This window comes from Diorhabda carinulata, chromosome 10 (assembly GCF_026250575.1).
Source record: "Diorhabda carinulata isolate Delta chromosome 10, icDioCari1.1, whole genome shotgun sequence".
Classification (NCBI taxonomy): domain Eukaryota; kingdom Metazoa; phylum Arthropoda; class Insecta; order Coleoptera; family Chrysomelidae; genus Diorhabda; species Diorhabda carinulata.
In genome coordinates, this window is record NC_079469.1 from 10646880 (window position 1) to 10669871 (window position 22992).

The window sequence follows — 22992 nt, forward strand, 5'->3', positions numbered from 1 at the left end:
AATTTCCTATGCTTCAAGAACATTAAACGACGCAGAAACGAATTACTCAACAATAGAAAAGGAATTATTAGCAATAGTATGGGCATGTAAATATTATCGACCCTATTTATTTGGAAGAAAATTCACTATATACACGGATCATAAACCTTTACAATGGTTAATGTCACTCAAAGAACCAAACTCAAGATTAGTAAGATGGAGATTGAAACTAGAAGAATATGATTACGAAATTAAATATTTAAAAGGAAAATCCAATCTAGTAGCAGACCCATTATCACGAATAAAACCAGACTGTGACGTAAATGCTTTAGAAACAGAATCACTTAATGTTAATATCGACGACTTAGATTCAATAATTCAAAGAGAAATTGATAACTTACCAAATGATTTTGAACCGATAAATGATGAATTATTACCTGACTTATCATATTTAGACGATGTCGAAGAAATTATACAAAATAAAAATATAAATAATAACAAAATAAACATTATATCAGATATTCAAATACGACCACCGTTAAATAGAGATTCAGATTTAGAAACTATACATTCTTCTTTAGAAAATCCAATATTAGAAATTCCAATTTCCAATAGATCATTGAATACATATAAACATCAAATTTTAATAACAAGCGGAGAAGTAAATAATATAAGAATTAAAAGAGAAAAATGTTTTGACAATACTCGTATATATGTAATTTTATCTAAAAGAGATTTAGAAAGTAACATAATTCAATTAGTCAAAGAATATATCGACCCAAAATTACTTTACGCATTATACTTTAGAGAACCTCTAAAACCAGAACAATTTATAGCCACCGTACAAAAATATTTCAAAAACGCATCATTCAAATTTATTCATTGCATAAATGTAGTAAAGGATATTTTAACTGAGGAGGAACAAAGAGAAAAATTAGAATATTATCATATATATAAGAAAGGACATAGAGGGATCAACGAACTAAAAAAATCACTAACTGAAAAATATTACTGGCCCAAAATGATACAAGACATAGAAAATTTCGTTAATAATTGTGAAACATGTCAAAAGAATAAATATGATAGAAATCCACCGATAATAAAATTCAATTTAACTCCAACAGCTAGTAGACCATTTGAGCACATTCACATTGACACCTTTAAAATAGCAAACCAATCATATTTAACCATAATAGATGCTTTTTCTAGATACGGTCAAGCTTATTCAATGTCAAGTGTGAATGGAACTTCAGTTGTTGATAACATATTAAATTACGTTACTCATCATGGGTTACCTTATAAAATAACAGCTGACTGTGGTTCAGAATTTAAGAATAATGACCTACAAGATTTTTGTAAATTACACAAAATTGAGTTACATTATACCACGTCTAAAAATAGCAATTCTAATTCACCTGTTGAACGTTTTCATTCCAGTTTAATCGAACATTTTAGATGCATAAAAGACAATAATAACGATTTGACTCCCGATCAATTGATAAAACACTCAATATTAGCATATAACAATTCAATTCATTCGGTAACGCAATTCACGCCATTTGAAATTATTAAAGGCCATATAAATAACCCTGATCCATTCGATTTAGACGATCATTTAATAATATCTAATTACATACAAAATCACAAAGAAACCTCCAAATTATTATATGAAAAAATTAAAGATAGAAATGCTAACATTAAAGAAAAAATAATTAATAAGAGAAACGAAATAGAAATGATCCCTTATCCTATGACAATCAGAACATAGCCTACATAAAAACAAAATTTCGAGACAAGAAACTACCTAAATTCAAAAAAGCCGAAATTGTAAAAGATTCTGGCATATTACTAGAAACAAACAAAGGAACATATCATAAAAATATAATTAGAAAACCAAAAAATTAAAACAGAAAAATTGTTACAGATAATGAAGCCGACAATAGTATTAATGTTACTATTACTTTACAAGACGATCAAGACGGAAGACATAACAGTTACAAATGTAAATAACTTATTATTACCTATCAATTTAGGAACTAGTAATCTTATACATACTAAACATACTTTCATCTACTATATAGATTTAGAATTCATTCATAAACAAATCAATAATTTAAAACAATATTATTATAACCTAAGAAATAATTTATCTCAAGCGAACGCAACAAATCCTATTTCGTACCATAACTTAGCTGAACAATCTTTGAGTAGAACAGAAATTTTAATTAACACTTTAGATAAAAAATCAGAAAATATTTATCCACATTTACGATTGAAAAGAGGATTAATAAATGCAGTGGAAAAATAGATAAATGGCTTTTTGGAACTTTAGATTCTGATGATGAAGAAAGATATAATAACGCTATAAATGTTCTACAACAAAATCAGAAACAAATAATTCACGAAGTTAATTTACAAATATCATTACATAAAAAATTAATTGATCATTATAACAAGTCGATTACGACTCTATGGGATAATCAACGGAAACTTTTTGATAATATAGAGAAATTTCACATTTCAATTGAAAACAAAATAATAACTTTAAATAATTTTATAACATTTCAAAGTACAATTGCACAAATTAATCTGGATTGTCAGAGTTTAATTACACTAATTGATAATATCGAGAATGCAATAACGTTTTCTAAACTAAATACAATTCATAGCTCAGTTATATCAAGCCAAGAAATTTTGGAAATTATAAAATATTTAAGCACCATTTATAATGAAGAACAAATACCAAAATTTAATAATATTTTGACATATTATCTCTTTCTTGGTTCACAAGTAACCTTTTCCAAATCTAAAATAATTTTTGCTACCCATGTTCCAATCCTTAAACCTAAAACCTATGAATTTTTCCATTTATACCCCGTAATTCAAAACCATACAATATTTATCCCTCCGCAACCTTACTTGGCCAGAAGTCAAAAAGAAGTTACTTTCATCAAAGAAGAATGCCCTGAATTAGAAGGAAAATATTATTGTAAAGAAACTTTCAAATTACAAGATAACTGTACTGTTGAACTTTTAAATGGACATTCCGGTAAAAATTGTGTTATTAGTGAAATTAATCTTCAAGAAACAATATTGGAACAAGTAACGAATGATGAACTTTTAGTGATTCCAAATTTAGAAACTGATGTAATTTCTAAATGTGTATCAGATCGCTATTTTAAATTAATGTATCCATCACTTATAAAAATTCCAAAAAATTGTAGTATTCAAGTAGGAAGTGAAATTTTCTCAACTAATGTACAAATTAAAAAAGGGAAATCAATAATACTACCGAAATTAAACTTTAAATTTTTGAATAATGAAATTTATAAATCCCCTAATTTAACTAATATAGATTTTAATAAATTGTATGAAATTAATAACATCGCTAAGAATATAAAACCAATTCACGAAATTTATAATCCACAAAGTCATGTATCGATAGGACTATTTACTGTAATAATAATAATTTGTATAATTTTAATGATATTTTGGATAATTCGAAAATATAAATATAAGTTTGTAAGAAAACAGAAAATAGAAGAAATGAAGAAAGAAGACATTGAATTAGAAGAGAAAAGAAAACAAAGGATGAAAAATACCTCCGTCATTTTTCATTCTTAGGGATGGAGGAGTTACATGCGAAGAATTCCTGAAGGACATTTTTAAAACAATACCATTGTATCAAATATGATAAACATCTATCAGCATTTATTCTATTTTTGTATCAAATAACGTAAACATGTATCAGCACTATTTTATTATAAATAAGATGTTTGTAAACAATTCGATGATATTTAATGTTTATAATTAGTTCGATCTTGAGATTAATTGTATTCATTCAAATATTCAAAAAATAAAGTTTTTTAAAAATATATTTCGAAACCCGAAATATATAATTCGACATATCTTTTTTCGCTAATTGTATGATAAAAAATATTGATTTAAATACAATTTCAAACAATTTTTTTCCTAAAATTCATAACTTCGTGACGGCATGACAGATGAACGCTCCGTTACCATAATGCGCCAAATCAGGAATTTGTCCGACTTCCCCCAAAAAACAGATTATTAAGAATACACTATGCATGTTTATGCTTTCTGAATGAATAATTCTATTGTATACAGAAGCTATAATTAATTATATTTATGGTCGTCACAGTCCCATCAATATAAAAATGTGGGTAAGTAATTTGATTAGTTAATGGAACTTAAAGTGTCTAAGGGACATATGGAACCGCTTAAGTCAGACGTTGAGGACGGTCAGTTCACAATAAATCTTAACGAATACAATAGTAAGTACAAGTTAAATAGGTAGATTTATAATTCTTCACAGTCACATTAATATAAAACAAAAATTAGGTAATCTGAGACGATAAGTTAATGGAGTATAAAAAGGGACACATTGTATAACTTGATATATGGTTAACAAATCTTAAATGTTCTCATCAGGAGTGGCGAGATAATTCATGTCAGAAATCGATCCAATAGAATCATTACTTGAAAATATTGTTATTGAAACAGATTTTTTTGAGTGTTTTTTATTTTATCTTCATCGCTATGGCTCCTACTATATTTAGTTCAAAGACATCCTAGGGACTTGGAAACGGATTAAGAAGATATTTCAATGTCATTTGTCACCTACGTAATTCGAATATTTATTTGTAACACAATTTGATTCTGTTGGATGAAAATGGATAACGATCCAAGGACGGCACTGTTTATTTTACTATTTGTGGACAATATCTAACTTCTAACTCATTCTGCTTAACAATAATGGCAGATTTCCTGTTACTGATATGTATTCATACATTTGTGTAAATATTCATAAGAAAATACCATATTACCAAAATAGATGTGTCATATACGTATATTTGTATATTATTTAATACACAGCTTTATTTATTATTTTTACTTATTAACATTATTGAAACGAATGGATAAAAGATTTTTCAAGGAAACATGGTCAGTAACTCATGCTCATAATAAAATACCCGGTGACCTAGAAAGACAAACACGTATAATAAAGTTCCTGCAAAAAAATTATCACAAAAACGCCTTTACAGAAGAATCAGTATTTTTGTTTCGACCTCCTCAATATTTGTCACCTGTGATACATCCTAATTGTTAAAGTAATCATTCCACTTCTTTGTTGGAACTACAGAGCATAGCACCAGCTTTCCATTAAATTTTTATTCGCTCAATCTCAAGCAGTTTGGCCCTTTCAAGCCTTCGTATCTAGAGATGGGTGTCTAGAAGCAGAAGCACCTCAGGTTGCAGGTTGGGATATTTGTGGAGCCTTTCTTTTTTCAAATTTATTTTTCACGATCCATCCTTGGTGTGACAAATCATTTTATAAAAGTCTTGAGTTTTTTGCTTCACTAGATTTATGTAATTATCACAATGCTGTTCTAAAATGAAGACGTTTTTTCTAGAACTATGTTATACCTGAGATAATTGAGGGAATGACGTACTGCTTTTGATTTTTTTGTGGCATCTTATAGTAAAGCTAATCGAAGCCTTTTAAGAGCAGATAAACACTTTATTTAGGAAATAGTAAAATGTTTCTCAATATTATATAGTTTAGCAGTTATGTAGCCTCTGGTAATACTCCAATTAATGATATCCACTTAATTAAGGCTATTTTTTGTAGAAAAGATTGCCAAACGTCCATTTCAGCTATTCCATTAATGAGAAATATTGGAAAACTTTACGCTGAAGGTATAACTGCTCCCAAAATGAAATCATCTACCGCGCGGAGACAGCGTTCACCTTCAAGATGCAATATATCTTTTTATAATGCATGTATTCAGTAGAAACTATTCCAAAAATTTTTCAAATAATAAATTTTGACACTATGTATTGAGGAATTAAGAGCTGAGAACTTCCTTATATAACTTTTTTAATTGAAAATATGAATAAAATTTTCCACGAAAGAAACGAAATATTTATCTAACTAACACGCCGTTTTAGAAGAAACAAAACATCCAAATTAGTATGCGGTACCCTTGAAAACATAGGTAAGTGGTTATTAGCTACCAGGTGAACTTTTTGAGGGTTTGATGCCAGAGGAAAACCGGAAAACTACTTTTGAGTTGTATTTGGTTTCCACATCAACTTTGGACAGAACCTATTTCAATTATAAACATCAGCTGACAGGCTTTTTTATGCTTATCATTCCTTTAAGAAAATAACTATCACGTGAATTTGAACTGACTGTTGGATTCTACACATGAAATATGATATAAAAATAAACAAGGTTTCATTTGATTTTAAAAAACATTATGAAATGTAATAATTTGAAATTGCATCAAAAATTATTATTGGATAATAGCGATAATCTATTGCTTATCCTTTTAGTTTAATAGTTTTAAATCACAACTTATAAGACACAACAAATCACAAGTTGCCAAAAGTAGTACACAAAAGGGTTAGAAATTGAAATAACAAAGTTAACATTACATGATTTGTATTCTAGAATCGAATCCAATCAAAAAATTGTGAAATTAAATTTGGGAACATTCCAATAAATAAGTATTTTTATCAATTCTAGAGGGCTTTCCGACATATTTCGTATATTTTATGAGTTTCATGTTTCATTTCTTTGCATATCATATAACACTCCATTATTTTCATAACTTTTATTGAAGTTTGTACAACAAAAACCTCTTATTAACTCAAGCAATCAGTTAGTGAACCCTTACAACGAGAATAAATTCCTATAAAATGAAAATAACTCCGAATCACGGGGTGAATTTAATTTTATACTCGGCAGGGTAATTCTACAAACTCTCTTTATTAACCTAAATACGTTTTAACATTTTCTTAACTACACAAAATGAAATCCTGAATTTTTTGATTTCCATTTGAAAGCTAAATAATAAATTCAACTGAAAAGAAATCCAACAGGAAAGAGAGAGAGTTATTTAGAATTCTCCAAGGGCCAGTTGAGGAACATATATTTCAGTTCCTACGTAATGAAGGGAGGGTCGGGCATTCCGACTTTCAAGATGGAGGTCATAAAGATAACTGCCGTCTTTATAAGGAGGTACAATTAGCGTTGAGAAGGGTTGAATCATCTGAGAGATTTCAAAGAACTTTTTCAAAAAGGTTTGTAGGCTATTATTCAAGCATGGAATGGAAATAAAATTTGGAAATATTTTTCTTATATTTTTAAATATATATATATATATATATATATATATATATATATATATATATATATATATATATATATTATATCGTCTGGTAGATTGTTATGTTATATAATATAGTAATATAGGCCATAAGTATAAATGACTGTTCCATATTCTTGTTCACAATAGGTGCAAAATAATTTGTTTATTTCTATTTTCATAGCCATGTGTTCGACCTTGTAATTTATCTCTAGATCTAAGTTGTTGAAGTAGACGTGCAAATAATATATTTGTCGGATATCTAGTACTTTTACTTTATCAATGAGATACCCGTGTTGCTTGTTCAGGAGTAATTTAAAAAATCTATTTTTGAAGTTGTTTGTTTTTGAAACACCTCTCCGGCCTATGATTGATTCCATAATTTAAATGTAATTCCACTACACTCCGATAAACAATAATTCTCTCTTTCTCAATCAAGAATTCGACAATTTTTTAAAAACTATATAGGATGCTTCTCAATTTTTTTTGGGTAGTCCACATGAGGTTTCCATCGAAAAAAATGATTTTCTTCTCATGGTTTTATTGGAAAAGAATTTTTTATAGTGATATTAAATTTTTGTATGGTTGATAATATTATTCAAATTTTAATTCACCGAGAATGATCTATAGTAGAGGAAGTTTTAATTTCTGAAAAATCCCTTTCAATTTTCAATTTAAAATTGTACCAGTTAGTGTCCTTATATACAAACACAGTATCATCAGAAAAGCTGACGATTTGACCCATTTTTTATGATAAAAATATATTATTCATGTAAATACTGAATACCAAAGAGCCTAAAATCTTCCTTGAGGCACTACAAAAGTCACTTCTTTTGTTATAATTTGTCGTTTATTTTGACCTTTTGTTTCCGATTATGCAGATAACTTTCGAAAAAACTATATTCTAACTCCTCTAAGGTTTCTAGTAGAATGGAATGATGGACGGTGTCGAGAGCCTTTACCAAATCAAAAAATATCCCTATTACTGGTTCATTTTTATGTTTGTGTTTGTTAATAAATGTATTGCAGTCTGAGTTGACTCACGATTTCTAAATTCAAATTGAGAGGTAGAAAGTAAATTATGTTTCTCCAAGAATTTGTTCACTTCAGCTTTTACAATTTTTTTTAATACTTGTTATCAGTGAAATTGGACGATAATCATACATCAATCATCAATAGTGAATTTACATAGGATCCAATGTCACATTGAGTTTACATGATACAGTGATGATACATTAGTTTATCTGGTAATAATCTGTTTTTCAGAAAATAAATTCATGAATTATTTAACTATCATGTATACGTTATCATGTGTTATCATGATCTATATTTCAATTGATAGATTGTACCAGATGTCTCAAATTTGAGACATAACTCGTCGCTTTCTGAAATGTTTTGGTTTTTATGTTTCTTCCTGTGTTTCTTCTGATATTTTTTTTTTATATAAAAATGTAACTGTGAGGAGCCGGCCGACATGGATAATTAGAAAATGTAATATCATGAATTTCTTCCCAATTTCTACGTACACCTACATTAGGATGACTAGAATTTAACCTAGTATTAAAAACACACATAACGGCTAAAGAATTTTGGAAAATTCAATAATAAAATCTCGTTTGGACAATACTTAGATTCTATATTTAATGAATTATTTCTAGAATGCCAACGTTTCGATCTCTTACTTGATTTTTATCAAGGCTAAAAAGATTTGGTACATTATAACTCAAACGTTGATGATGATAAACAAGTAAACAAAAACAAAAAATTGTGAAATTAGAGGAAAAACAAAAATCAGATAGTGTAATAATATAAATATCTATATATGTATATATAAATCAATAGGACACAATACATCTAAGAAAAATTATATAACACTAACAAATAAGAATATTATTGTATGGAACAGAGCACCAATCAAAAAGTTATTCACATACTAGGAAGGAAAATAATATCAACAATAATTAAGAATAGTATTACACTTACTTTGCAATTAGAAATTAACTGCTAATTTATACGGTGATATTGCTCGATACAATCAAATAATTGATCATCAAAATGTTAATGAATACATCATTTCATCTAGATATAACAAATGTGGCATTATTCACTCTAAAATAGTTACAATCTTTGACGAAACGAACTTCTTCACATTCCCATGTAGATGCTCTTCATTTCAATGATTAGCATACTTATGAACCCATGGAATTTTTTGAAAGTAATCATAATTCCAATCCTTATCCAATACTTAACAAAGATCGCATGCTGCTGCCGCCTGTCCATTTCTACGCCAACACCAAAAATGTTTTGGTATTGAGATGAAAATATTATTTATTGAATCATCGAGATGTCCAATTCCAAATGTCTGCAGGAAACATTTGAAATTATATTAATTTGAAGAATCCTATTAAAGTTCAATCCAATCAACTAATTTCCTGTAAAGTGAAGAACCAATTTTAATTGAAGGTGTGATTTTTAGGAAAAAGACCGTTCAGAAGCAGTACCCATGAAACTCAAACCAGGCCATAAAATCTACATATAAAAGTTGAAAATTGCAGAAACCGACGGTCAAATCCAGCAAATAGAGCCATTGGCAAATCTACCTTCAATTACTTCGAGACTCGGTGCTGCTTCTATTATTTTATCAATATCTGTTTAAGTAATTTAATTAGTATTTTCAGTGAAGAAAAAGTAGAGAAAAACATCAAAATTCCTTCTAGGACTCAAACGGCAACAAACCCAGGTCCAATTATTAGAAGAATTACTTAAAGAAATTTCGAAGACTTCAGTGCTGCTTCTATTATTTTATCAATATCTGTTTTAGTACTCTAATTAGTGTTTTTAATGGCAAAGAGGAGCAGAAGAACTTCAAAATTCTTTCTTGGACTCAATTTTCAACCAGAGTCAGAACCAAACGAGGGAGGTAAAATGTAATCGTAAGGGAGCCGGAAAACTATAGCTTTATTTTAATGGTTGTTATATTAAAATCTATTAATTTGCTATTCAAGATCCAAATGAGTATATCTTTTAAAAAGTGACAAAGTGTTACAAACGACATTTCTATAATACATTTATTACTTATTTTCTGCTCAAGTTACCTACAAGTTTCCTCTTAAATGATAACCATACTATATTTTTTGTGTCCTCTCTGTATACTTTGTGTATACTTTCTTTTCTATATATATATAATTGGCAGTTAATTTCTTCATAGCTCTCTTTTCCAAGTCAAAATATTATCATAATTAAAAATATTTTTTAGAGAAATTTATAAAACAAGGTAGAAATTTCTTGTTAAATTTTTTATAGCATTTAGGTTCACATATATTTGAGTCATATAATATAATAAATGTAAACCTCGTTTAATTTCAGATCAAAATTGCGGCTTCCAGAGTGTAAGTGAGGTGCTAAATCTGTTGTATCTTTCAAAATAGAGTCGCCAATATCTTAAAAGTTTTCCAAGAAAATTGTTAAAAAATTTTGTAATATATACTAAAATATATGTATATAATATCATCAAAATTTCATAAATAATTATTCATATCATTTAGAAAACGCTATCTAAACTCATTTATTTAGAATACAATATGTGCTTCTATTATATTTTCTGATAGTTATCTAGCCTTATCTATAGGACTTTCTCATATACCTCGAACACTTTGTCACTTAACGTGATTACATGAAAATTATTGCCATTATCTCTTTCGGTATTCTTAAGGTTACATCTTTAGGTACGTTTACTTATTCTAGATTCCCATCGATTGGCTATAGCAATAATATTTTCTTATATTTACTTATGTCTGATTTTTTCGTTTGTTATTTTGTCATTTCCAAATTTTCAATTATTATTTTCTAACATTCTGTGCAGAGCTACTTTTTCCTTATTGTCATTGTCTTTTGTATCGTTGATTCCATTTTCATTTTCATCTCTTGTTATATAATTTTTATTTCTTTATTCATTTTTTCAAATCGTGAAATGAATTTTTCATTATCATTCAATTCCCTTCCGTAAGTGTTTTGTTGCTAAATTCACTAGTATTTTTTTCTATTTATTTTATAAGCTTCTTATGGTTTCTCCACCGAGCAATTTTTTTTGTATTGACATTTTATATATTCCAAATACGTTCTTCGCTGTGCCCATTATCCTAAAGTAGCTCAATTTTCATTGTATATTTATTCCACTGATATTTCTCGTTACGTATATTCTCTTGACATCGTTTTAATGAAATTCTGTTTGTTCAGTTTTGCTCCATTTCCTTGTTTGTATCATCATATTTTTGAACGTTTTTGTTCATGATTATCTTTGATATATTATGAAAAAAAATTTCAGCAGCTTCAATAAAAGTAATATTCTTATTGTATGTACGTATGTATATCAGGTCATCATGTAAACCGCCTCACAAAGGATCTTCTTGCTGGGAAACTCAATGTTTACAGCTCATCTGTTAATCCCACTCCTTTTAGAATGTTTGAAATGTGGGATGGATGTAGTTCCTAGAGAAGATCGTCTTCTGTTTCATACGCTCCCAGGTGTAGTGTCTCACACTTTGAGAGAATGTGGATAGAGTTCCGTCTTCTGCGCAACAGAATCACCACGCTGCATTTTCTGCTAAGTCTAGTGTATTCAGGTGTTCATTCAGGTTACAGTGTTCCAATAGGACTTCGAATTCGAAGTTTATTCTTACTAAGGCTGATAAATTCACCAGATCTTATCAACTAATAGCTTCTCAGGCTTTTCAAATCATGATGGAATACGTAAAAAAATTTCAAACCATGTATGTGGAAAAATCCAAATTGTTATTTGAAAAACTTATTCAAATAAAATCATAGACATCGAAAGTATATGTGGGTGTTGAGTATTTCTCTATTCCTTACCGTTTTCATTATAACCAAATCACGAATTTAGAACACTCGATATAGTATATAAAATAATTCAGTATCTTGTCTTAAAAATAAATAAATAAAAATAAAACCACACATTGGCTGTAGTTCACAAGTAAATGCTGGTATGTTGCCAAATTATGAACTCAACTCAACCTGAAACAGATTTGCATATAATGAGTTCCAGGTGAAAAGACAAATTGTTGGCAAGCTTCCACCTTGACTGCATAATATTTGCTAATCTCCTCACTTTGACAATAATTTTAAGTCAGAAAGCAGATTTTTCTTTTTGTATTTAACTATGATTGATGGCATATTTCACTAAGTTTAGTTGTCCTATCTGTAAGAAAAACTATATATTATTGTGTGAATTCTAATTTCGTCAGAAATCTAAGAGTAGCGAGTGGGTTCATCTACGAACGTTGAAGCGTTCCTAAAAGCTTTCGGGATGAATTTTAATTAGGAAAAATGTTGCATAAAGACTTCCATGTACTGAAAACATAATATGCAAATAACAAAGTTAAAATTTCAGATAGTCCAGGAATTTAGAGAAAAAAATTAGTATTTGCAAAAATGTTCATTCATCTAATTGAATGTATGTGAAACTGGGACAAAAATGAAGTTATTATTCCCTAATTATTGGTTTTGAACAAATTTTATTCTCAAATATATCATAGAAAATTAGTGATTGATCCTAGACCGATGTAGCTACCCATTGAAACACGAACTATAAAACGGTATACATTCTACCCAAATACTACTACACACACAGTCACACACACACACAGACACACACACACACATATATATATATATATATATATATATATATATATATATATAATTATCCCACAATAGATTCCGGGACACACCGGAGCAAAGAGAAATGGACTAGCTGATAAGAGACAGGCAAAGTCTCTTCTGGGAAACTATAACCAGATTAGATACAATACTGAATGTACCTAAGTAAGAAAAATCTACGAATACTAACAGGAGTTTTATCGGGGCACTGTCGCCTCAACAAACACCCGAAGACGCAAGACCTAGCAGATAATGCAGCGTGCAGATTTTGTTGCACAGTGGATGAAATCTCTCTTTCCCAAAGTATGAAAAACTAACGAACTCAACACAATTTCTAGAAGCGCTCGAAATAGAACTCGAAGATCTCTGGCAATTGAAGCCATCCCGCATTCTAGACTTTTTGAAAGAAGTTTTGAATTAAGCTGTAGCTTAATGCGCTTAACAATCTCATAAAAACAAATTTTTTTCGAAATTTTGAGCTCTACTTTGAGCAGCTTGGTATAGGAATAAATTACTCCCAGTTTCTGCCTTGTTCTTATACAAGACACCGTATATAATAAAGTCATATTATTTTAAGAAAATTCTATAAATGTCCATACAGAGCATACATATATTGAGTCATGAGAAATCTACTCTCTATTTGATATACATTCGATGAAATATACATTTTCGGGGATTAAAACAATTTTTTTTTTGGATACATATACAGTTCTCATTTTAAAAACTTATCAAAATTGAGTGCAATAAATTCTGTTGGAGAGCACTTTTTGCGCCCTTATTGGACGCCTTTGAATGTAATATTTGATTTGTTGAAAAATCAATATGTCGGCGATAGCTATCTGGAATGCTGCCAAGTTAGTTTTAATCCTTAGCTTTGCACATTTAAAATTACTAAAACATCCAAAAATCCAATACTTTCACACTTAAAGGTATTTGAAGATCGGTACATTACTTTCTGTATTCTCTAACATATTGAATTGGAAGTATATATTCTTGAAATAAGAAATAATGTGAACAAGGGAATGCGAAAATTTTGTCTGTATATGTTTGGTTTTTCTACTGTTAAAATTATAATGAATTCTCTGATGTAAAAGAAGGTTGCGTCTGTACTGATTTCTATATAGTTGGAAGAGGTTTCTTCTGTAGCATCGCCGATAGTCATTCAGGTGTAGATAAGCATTGACCTTGCAATTTATTTTTAAACTGCGAAAATGAGAAGAAATCATTGGGTGTCAAACAAAGACTGTATGGCGGACGACCCTACAATTCGATGTTTTGACTATTCAAAAACGTTCAAACTGATGTGTGAGTGGTCGCATTGTCGTGGTAGAGAATGATTAGTTTTCTACAATTGGTCTCCCTAATTTTTTGAACATTGCTCTAATAGGAATGTGGCGACATCTCCAGTTATTACGAAAAATCAGGCGACCATGTGATTCGTGCGCGAACAACTTTTGCTGGTATTGGCTCGTCTTGGAAGACTCATACTGAAATGATGAAAAGAATAACGCAATGGTCTTGAAGGAACGAAATAAGGGAAGACATAAGAACAAAATGCTGGAACCGAAAGGAATAGAAAATAATAAAAAAGCAGCCAAGACAAATGATGAACTATAAAGAAAACAAATACAGAAAACGAGGAGTAAACCACCTCAAAAAAAAGGTTTTAGAGAGCTATACGTGATTGCTATCCAAAGGATTCAAAGGATTGATGATGATGATGATAATGAATGAATATCACCAAGAAAAAAATCTACACTGTAACCAGTACAATAGAACTGTTGCTATCAAAAGACAGAAATTGTAACTTATTGAGAGTAGTGAAAAATAATTGCTAGAAGTACAAGTATAAAGGAATATATACAATAAAGAAAGTATATTTCAAACTACCTCTCATAAATTCCCATTTTTCAATGGTCAATAATTTTGTAGGACACCGCATTTAAAAACAAAGTGCAGTTCTCTGTTCATCAAGTTTCATCTGAAATTTCAAATTCGCTCCAGTGAATATATTTGGAAGCATTAAGAAATATATGAATCAAAACTTTGTGAAATATTCCGAAAGATCTTTCTTCTAATAAAAAAATCTTTTTCTATATTTTCTCAATAAATGTGTCATTTTACAAAAGAGTTTCTCATTCCTTTTTCTTCAAAGTATCACACAAATGAAGTGTCATTTCACTCAATTCATAAAATTGTATTACTACGACCAATCAATAAAGGTGAAATATATTCTGCTGGAAAATCTCCTCCAATACTTTTAAAATAACATTAGCCTCTTAAAAAAGCACTTCAATGCGATGAGTAACTTAATAATGCCAGGCGAGTGGAAGAAACGTGGGAATTGCCCAGTTGAGAAAAAAATATAATGACACTCGGTCAAGGAGGCGTAATAATCATTGACGAATTCAATAGAAAGAAGGAAAATTATGTTTTGTATGGGAAACCAACTGATGTTTTTAAAACATTCCAGAAACAATATAGTCAAACGATTACAAAAATCAAGAGATAAATGGATCAATATTAACCTCCGATGTGAAGCAATGTAAATGTTGTGTGGATAATTGAAACATAACATTTTATAGTCATTTATCAGTTCACACTTGGAAGCCTTTTCAAAGATATTCAGAGTTATTTTGTTTAGATATTAGTTTTACTATTGCAAATTGGGGTCAAATGTATCATTGCATGCTTAGATTTCAACAAGAGTAGAAATACAATAGCTGTAACCAAACGATAATCCAAGACAACATTTGGCCGGAACAGTATTATATTAACCGATTACTAATAGTTGAATGGGGCCGTCCTATGATGCTCAATAATTACGACGATTAAAAAACAGCAGACAACAGATAAATTCCAGAAAATAATTATGAACTACTGAAAATGCAAATTGGGAGATGTGATAGAAATTACAAAGATGTCTTATGGAAGGGCTTATAGCATTGGCTGTATCGATATATGACCAGAATCAAAACGGCACTTAGCTGTATAAGTAGGACCGAAGCTGGCAAAACCATGGCTTCTCTATTTGTTTATTCGAAAAACGATTAAACAATTATCACTGATTACAAGATGACAAAATCGTAGATAGATGTCTGGATAGTCAAAAGGCAAAATATTAGAATGAGGAAAAAATTCAATTTTGATACCAAACATGAATGGTTCTATGAAATGGTTGGATTGATTTCATCAGTCTAAAAGGAAACTATTTCAATTCATAAAATTTATAATTCATTAGCAATTTCTTGATTGATATATTTGAGAAAAATATTGGTTATATTAACATCAATTATACCACGGTTAGCATGAAAGGATTTGGAAAAATTAGTCTGGAAAGACTAAAACGCAATAAAGTGCAACTAACGATTTGAATCTCATAGAAAGTTCAAGTGTAATATTCCGATCATTTACTTCAAATCGATTAATCGTCTTACTATGTACCAATCGGAAGGTAATTACCAGGACATTTCAAGGTTCATTTAGTTATAGATATAATAATATTTCTGCTACTACTACTATTTTACTATTTACTATTCTCATCTACCGTTTAACACTCTTAAATATTATTGATAGTATATACAATGACATAAGTTTTATATGGAAACTAATATTCTCTTCGGATTGTATAATTTTAATATCGAGAATCAAAGCTATGAAAATCGCTACATATATTTGAGAAACGAAAAATTTCTCCATTCATTACTGTTACTATTATGCGATAGACTAATGCACTGTTCAGCTTAGAGCCGGTATTATTTATCTATACCCGGGATACAAAATTTCAAAAGAATTAGGCTTGATTCACATAATAAATTTGCGTACTGTGTGGCAAGTATTAAATATTACAGCCTCCTGGATATCGGCGAAGGTGTTTTCAGGTAATGCCAATTTGACGATGCTATCGTGCAAGGTCTTGGGTACGACGCCGGTTGCTGACATAATAACTAGGACTATTTCCACATTTTTACAGTACCACATCTGTTTAATCTAAGCTACGAGATCCGCCTGTTTGGCCAGTTTGTCCTAGTTCAGGTCTGTTATTCCTCTATCGGTGGTAATGAACCTATCGTAGTAGTCATTTTTGAGCACCGTCTGCGGCTGGTACTTGTAATATGTTATACGTATTGAGAAGGCCGAACTTGTTGGTCAGTTTCTGGTGGATAATGTTGCACACTTAGTTATGCCGATGTAGATAGTCAGTATTAGCTAACACACTATTGGCAGATGCACTTTTCTCTGGTTTCTTTAACAGCATTTCCTCGTAATAAATAATGTTCAATTGATAATTTAACCCCGGAAATTCTTCCACATCGAAACTAATGTATATGTTAAATATTTTAAAAGGAATTTTGAACAAATGTTATAAAAGCATATCGGAAACTAACAATTTGAATCGGCGTAGAGTTTTGTCAACCTCTAGAAAGTCTTCTAGTGAACCATCCTCGTATCACACTATTATATATTCATAGATTTAGCTTTTCTTCTATACCTTATCTCTGTTTGTCACTTTTGATAATGTATAAGGAACCTAACAATATCTTAAATCAATAATTTAACATTCTGTTCTAGTAAAAGTTATAAATGTTTCATGAATAGTCTACTGCATGGTTGTTCGAATGTTGTTCCATTTGTAGAAATTGTACATTCAATTCAGGTCAATGGGTGAATTCGTTATCCGCTTCAAACTGATGTTTTCAATCCCTCGCCCGTGCACCTTTGAGTTTATTTTTTTGTTGGGAAGAGAAATTCCACAAATTGAAATTCAGTCTGATGCATATAATTTTCAAAATAATTTGGTGTAATTCCCATTAAATATAATTCGATATTTTCCAAGAATATCATGTGAATTGTGGATGTTGAGTTTGAAAAACTCAAATTAGTACAGTGCGTCCATAAAATACGGCAGGATGTTACCAAATACGTAGAATTCATGGTACCTCTTGAAGATCGGATTAAACCGGAAACTGTAAATACAAAATCTCTCTAAAAAAGATCAGAAAGAAATTAGAAAATAAGGTTGGATGACGAGTAAAATACTTTCTCTAATGGATGAGAGAAGAAAAGTGAAGGTAAAATACCAGAGAAGTTAGAAAATACTAAAACGAATAGTCAAGAGACCAAGGCATGCTCAAGAGTGTACGATTTTCTTAACTCACATTGGAATCTCAAGTTTACTGCTGGTCTAGATAACACCCAATACTATTAAAGTTAAAAGCGGAAGCGATATGCACCGATATCACTGAAAACGAGTTGTTCCAAGAAATAAACTGCGCAAAAACGGGAGAGCACTAGAAGTAGATAAAGTGCACACAGAAACAATTGAATTGCTTGGTGAAGTTGGTATATAAGTACTGAAAAAATTGTTCAATCCTTTCACAGAACTTTCATAATTCCACTAGATCGGTTAATGTCCACTTTTGTGGTGATTCCGAAAAAGCATCAGGCAAGAAAAGTAGGAGTATAAGCTTTAGGAGTCACATGTAGAAGCATTTTTAAGTATAAAATACTGGAAACTTGGAGAAGGAGATGGAATAAAAAACACTAAATCATCTTTACTGCCAGCAGGAAGAACAACTATTATTCTCCCTGTAAAGAAAAAAGTATTTAGAGGCAATTTCTAGAACCAACCCAGCCATATTTAACTTCGTTTTCTCCAAATATACTGCTTCTGATTGAGTCATAGAAACTTAAGAATATTTAAAGTGATATAGGACATCAAAAACTATGTCCGAAGTCTCGAATGACTTCTATAATGACTTTTTTTATTAGTCTTCTACGTCAAGTGATGGCCAAAAAATCATCAACCCTCAATGAATTTCACTAGCTGAAAATAACAAAAACAAAACACTGAGTCCGAGAAACAAATAGAAATAATTATAACATGCATTAATTACAACATTGTAGGTAGAATTCCCTACTTTTTTCGAGCGAATTTGTATTATAAGACTCATCTTGGTGTATTATCAGTTTTGTGGTCAGAACTCTGTTTATAGTCATTCAAGGAAGAATAGATGAAGTATAGACTTTAAATCTAAAAAACCACAAATTTTTCTCGAGAATGGAATGTGGTTATATATTGAAATTTTGGTAAACAATTCACAATTATCTACGGCCAATTCAATTTTGCGATGGGACATTCTTGAAACAACGCTATCAAATATTTCGATGTATAATGAGAATTTTGTTTTTATTTAGCTTCATTCATATAATATTTATGGAATTTTAATACAATATGTCCATGTCAACGTGAAAATTTGATATTTCATTATAATATACATCATGAGTGGAATTTTAAATGGATTGATTATTTCAAAATTTTCTAAAATATGTTGGGACACATCGATTAATATTCCCAATCGTGATTTTTCAATTACGATAATGTAATGCATACGTTGCCCCAAATTAGAGATACGATGTGCTCGTTGATTCTATGAAATGGAATATATGGAACAGAGGTATGAGCATTTTTTTATTATTATGTCAACTGTTGTATGTCAAAAACTGAAATGGAATTACATTATTACTCTTTTATTATTTCACGGACTGTTGTCAATAATTCATTCATCAGTTTATCCTGGTGATCACGATTAACATACACAAGCTGTTTCAGATGTTCCAAGAAAAAATAGTGTGAGCTCGATAATTTCGAAGATCTAGATGGATACTCTATTCTATTTTTTCTCACAATACATCTGTCTTAATAGACTTCGTTCGAGTAATTTCCTCTAGCAAAACTATAGTATGGTAACGCACAAGCCTGATGGTACCAACCAAATGTCCGTTCAAATTACAATCTATAATGAATGGTTTGATAACGTTCCTGCTGACAACACCTTTTACAATTTTGAATATTTTAGAGGTAGTTGTGATCTGTATTCTACTATCCATCCAGGATTAGTATCACTTGAACAGCTACAATAGCTCCAATTGAGGAACATCTGCATCTAGCTTCTGCGTTTTGGACTCAATTCTATTTTACGGTCATTATCTTCTGGTACCAGCTTTATTTTCCGACCTCAACTTGAAGATATCAGATATCAGTACTTATCAATACAAGCAAAGAAATATGTTTGCGCTTGCTTTCAATAATTAATACCATATTAGTTGGTATGAGTGAGTTGTAAAGATATTCCTGAAAATTGAGAAAACCTATTATAGAGAACTAATTTAATATTTGTTTTTAGACATAGAGACATACACATACATAATCATCAACTATCGTAAAATTTTGGAAAGCTGGATACAAACGTGTACGTATTAGCTTGACTAACAAAGAGCAATCAAGACGGTCTAAATCAATGATGTCATAAGCCAAGCTCACCAAATGGTACTGGATGATCGTCGAATGGAGGATAGAGGGATAAGAGAGACTATCGGATCAACAAAAGATCTCATTTGCTATATAAAAACTGAAGAATTGTGCATTCACATTTTAAAAGACTTATTGACGTGGTTCAAGCAGAATGTGTGACTTTTTGGGTCGATTTACTACTGTTGATGAACCTGCTTGGAAAAAAGCGAAGACAGTTCAATCAGCTAGTGAAGTAATAGCTACTGATTGCTTGATGAGGTGAAGAGAGAAATTTCAGAAACGCGACGTATTTTAAACAAGATAAATTGCTTTTTCAACTGATCACCGCGTCTTCTTACACTTCAGTGATTGTCATGGCTTAAATTCACGAATTGTTTGATCCCTCCCCATGTTCACCAGATCTGGTCACCAACAACTTTTTCCTGTTTCCTAACTTCAGAGTTTCACTTTTATAAGAAACATTTTTTATCAAACGAGGTAGAGATTAAAGCATCGCTTGACTAAGTGTATAGACTTGAAAAATGAATGTTATTATGGAAAAAAGTTTTATTCATCTGTTGGGTCATCCTTCAAGAACATTATGCTGTAATTCAATTTTCAAATTGATGTATGAAAATATGATATGAAACTTTGTGTAACGTTTTCTTTGTTCGACCACATCAAGAACAAGTCTTGAATGCATCAACTTTTTCATTTTCATTTTCATTTTCTGATAATTTGATTGAAATATGGATAATTATATTAATACTCACATTAAATTAAATTAGTTCAATTCCAAAAGTATCGAATTACATGAATACATTCCACTAATGATATTAATATGAATTTAACATAACTAATAACAAAAAACGTACTAATCGGATATGACCATTTTTTCAATAAGTTTATTTTTAAAGTTGGAATCACACCGTTTTGACGGTTATATTTGCAAAAAAATAGACTAAAATACACGTATAATCAGGGTATTCTTTGAAAAAATGTAAATTTAAAGTAAAACGCACTTATAATCGTCTTATGCAGTTGATCTAAATTGTTTGAAAAGACAATCATCTAGGTTTTTTGATAAATTTAATTCGATAGAAATATCAATGTAAGCAAATTATGTTATATTATGAACAAATTTTCCTCAATTTTACAGCATACAGCAAGTTACTCTTAAATAGTTCGATCAGCACGAAAATAATAAAATAATATCTCATATTCATCTATCTATATATTATATCTATTCATACATATTTGAAAAATTATTTTTATCAGTAATGAATGGAAAATTCTATACTTATTATACAGGGTGTTTCAAAAAAGGGGATCCCGTCTATAGGATAGATAGAAAACTGAAAACTATTTGGAGTCTGCTCAGTAAAAATTTTTTCACGATTTTGCCGCAACTACTGGTTCGTACTAAGTAGTTATTGAATATAATTTTTTCAAAATTAGATTAATTGAGGAAAATTTCAAGCGAACTTAAACATTATTTAATTTTACACCAAGAAGGTACTTTTGATAAAACTCGATACTGTGTACCGTTTTTGGAATATTTTGATTTGCAAATTATGAAGTAATAACTGATGCTGATATGCTGATTCAAAAAAAATGGGACTAAAGACTTCCGTTTCTTGTAATGTTCCACATAAAGCTAGTCTAATCAGTATAGGATCTTGTTTTTCACATCCATCAATATTGGCACCGAGCTATTGAAGACCTTGATATGAAACAAACAATTTGATGATCATGTGTTGCGGTTCTGGGAGTCAAACTTTTGTCAAACTTTTGTTCCATACTAAGGCCCCCAATAGCTCAGTGCTCATCTTTAGTTAACTTTGAAAAACAAGATCTTATACTTATAAGATTGGATGTTTGTGAAACGTTACAAGAAACGAAAGCCGTCAGTCCAATTTTTTTCGAATGTATCCGTTTTATCAATTAAGTCTCATTTACGCCACAAAAAATTTTCGATTTACATAATGATTACTAATCGATACTGATAATAATTAATAACCTTATATTAGCATCGGTTATTAATTTTCAACACACATTTTCAATACTACTTGATACGAACCGTGTAACTAGCGCCCTCTATTATAGAGGTGGAGTTACAAGGTCAGACAAAAAAAAATTCATTGGATGTATGAGCAAACCCCAAATATTTTTCATATTTCTATCTATCCTTGAGACGGGATCACCGTTTTCTGAAACACTTTGTAGAGAGATGCAATGATAAAACTGTTGGCTCCATGCTTACACTGTACACAATGTAATCTTTAACAAGATCTCTTTTGTAACGACGATGTTTTTTTATGATAAATTTATCGAGTTAAGAAATCTTGATGATTTTTATTGATAACTCCTACGGAAAATACCATTAATAATCAACTTTAGTATTTATTCAATAAAATAGTAAATTTCATTATCTCACACATCGATAGAATTTTCTCCAACAAACATTCACAAAATATACCAGATACAGTTGTAAGAGACTGTTAGAGAGAAGGTGTTACACCTTGGACCAGCTTGTACCTTGGCTCTCTTAAAGTACTACACTCTCGTTTCTACCCATTTCAAGGAAGCTAATGAATCACTTCGACATATCAATATTGAAAATGATAAAACAACCAAGATACAAAATATATGAATACACAAATCTCTATACCTCATTTATCAAAAAAACTATTTGAAGAATCTTCAAGTAGCTTTTTTACGCCTGAAATGCTGAGACCTTATTCAAAAGAATGTGCACGTGAAAGAAAGTCGAGAAAAGCAAAATGGGGAATTTAAGTATACACACTGAGTAACCAAAAAAAATTTACAGCGAATAAAGACTATAGTGCAAGGTATGATCACGAGAAA

At 30.2% G+C, this 22992-nt stretch overlaps 1 protein-coding gene across 1 annotated transcript in view; it reads right to left on the reverse strand.

Annotated features, from left to right (window-relative positions):
• Positions 1-22992, reverse strand: part of LOC130898669 (potassium channel subfamily K member 17-like) — a 352246-nt gene that overhangs the window by 246189 nt on the left and 83065 nt on the right. The gene's annotated exons all lie outside the window — the stretch shown is intronic.